Below are 2,282 nucleotides of genomic sequence, written 5' to 3'. Positions count from 1 at the left end.
GCGAGAGTGGTCCATGAGGCGTCTATCCTTATATTATGTCTATGGATGCCCCAGCCCACTTTTATGAGCTTCTGTTTGAATCAGCCAATAGAGATAAAGGGGTGGGATTTCTGTTTTTCTGGTTTAACCCTTGTAGGCCTGGCTCTCTTATGTTCGCCTGGCATTTTTTACTTGTTTTTCACTACAAATTAGGAAGAAAATGTCCTTTGGCCAAGTGCTTCAGCACATTTTCCCAGAATATTTAGAACTTTCAATACCTGGCATTATTTTACATTATACTTGACACTAAACCACTATTATAACAGTTTGAAATCAAGAAAAAAACAAAAAGCGAAATTAGATTTTAGAGATTTTATGCAAATAAAACACTGCATTTGAATATGAAGTACAGATTTTGCATCACACATTTACAATTTCAACACTATAGTACATATTTACAAATTTTTGTTTATTCTTACTTATTTTTACAAATAAGAAACAGTCTAACAATTCAAATATGTACAGGCGATTTTCCCCTCCCTACATTTCTCCTTATTTTCCTGGGCCTTGGTTGTTTTCCCAAAAGCAGTTTCTGTCCAGCTGAAGGCACAAGCCCACAACACAGACCTCACACCTCCAGGCTGTGCTTCTGTGAAGGAATTACATGTGAAGGAATTACATGTGATGGAATTACAGCAATGACAGCTGTCATTTACACTAGTAAATAAAAGTAAAAATTACACGTGGATTACGTCGCTATCCACGAAGTAACAACCCTCATTCATTCAGAAATAAAATTCAAAATGTTATTCAATCTATCAAACTTAACTTTACTTCGGAAGAAAAAACACTGAATCTCCTTCTCCAAAAGCCATCCAGGAATCTCCTTGGTGTCTTTTTATTCCTTGAAAGACGTTTGTTTGCCGTATTTTCATGCGATCGGCTTCGATTCTCTGCTCTGTCGCTCATTTGTTTTCCTCCTCCCTCTGCACTCTTCCTCCGTGCGGAAGAGAGACAAAGACTCTCATTCGCGGGCTTCCTCCAGTGGGGGGAGGGTAATCACCGTAATAACACTACGGAAGCCTGAAAGCGCAATTTCTTTTCTTTCAAAGACAGTTTGAATTTTTCTGATAGCACAAACCGTTGCAGAGTTATGGTAAGATGAAGTTGGCTTGTGAAATGTGTTGCCGGCGACACGTTTGGTTCTAAAGGGTTAAATAATTTTTGGAGGCCCTGTCATTCTACTTGTTGCATTTGGTAGAGGAAGATCCACTTTGCTCTGCCAGAAAAAAAAATGGTTCGCATTAAAAGAGAAAAGCCTAAAAAGAGAAGACAGCAAGAAGCTAATCAACTAGCATGTAGCTCATCTGCTCCAACCTCACAGACTACAGATGGACAAACCATCACGAGGCCCTGCTCCATGGCTGATGCTCCATCCTCTACACTTCTGGATACAAATCTGGTCTTACCTCCATCAGCAGCGTTCAAATCCTCGATTCAGCACGAGATTCCCACCTTCCAGGACTCTGAGCATGTCACGCCTGACTCCAATGAATCACACTCTGCTGAAGCTCCTTCATCCATCTTGGGAAAAACCAACACCACCCGGTGTTGTCCAGTGGGACCTCCCTTCTCTGTCAGACTCCAGGCTCGGTCTATTAAATTCCAGTCCATAAATTGGATGCTTCCCAAAAGTCCACCTTTTTTTGTGAAAGAGAAAACCTGAAGACAAAAGGCAGCAGGTTGTGAAGTGAGGTGGAGAAGCTAATCTGCTAACATCCAACTCAACTGCTTGAAGATCCAAAAACAATCAGATGGGAATCCCACCACCTGCTCCATGCATCACCCCATTACAGGAAGACTATTACGAAGGAGATGGCTGACATAATCAGAGCAAAAAATGTTACTGTTGAAAGAGCCTATTTTCTTAAGTTAAAAAATAAGCAATTCTGTTTTAGTTTTTCAATCAGCATTTCAGAGTAACAATATACTGACCAGACGTTAAACCCTCTGTTATCTTAGAACAAGTTATCTTTTGTTTTATTCCAATGTACAAAGGGTTTGTTCTATAGTTATGATGGTAGTTATGAGTAGTCCAGTGTGTTTCACTTCATTTGAGGTAAGACTTAATATCAGTAGCTCTGTTAGCATTGCATTTGACACTGTAATACTAAATTACATCTTTGTAATTGTTGCTAGTAGTTTCAATTTACTTGAGGTAAAAGTTAATATTAATGACACTGTAATGACACTTAATGACTTTGTCATAACTGTTGTAACTTGTTTCACTTTACTTGAGGTAA

General features: G+C 39.2%; 1 long non-coding RNA gene across 1 annotated transcript; it reads right to left on the bottom strand.

The window, feature by feature from the left end:
• Positions 1-336: 336 nt before the first annotated feature.
• LOC107835490 (uncharacterized) lies at positions 337-1,192 on the bottom strand. The gene is made up of 2 exons (XR_001661293.1): positions 721-1,192; positions 337-628 (listed from the first exon to the last, which is right to left on the bottom strand). It is a non-coding gene; the product is annotated as an uncharacterized LOC107835490 (long non-coding RNA).
• Between the last annotated feature and the right edge of the window lie 1,090 nt (positions 1,193-2,282).

Source organism: Poecilia formosa, unplaced genomic scaffold, assembly GCF_000485575.1.
Source record: "Poecilia formosa unplaced genomic scaffold, Poecilia_formosa-5.1.2 Scaffold3027, whole genome shotgun sequence".
In the NCBI taxonomy this organism is placed as follows: domain Eukaryota; kingdom Metazoa; phylum Chordata; class Actinopteri; order Cyprinodontiformes; family Poeciliidae; genus Poecilia; species Poecilia formosa.
This window is presented reverse-complemented; position numbering and strand designations above follow the sequence as displayed.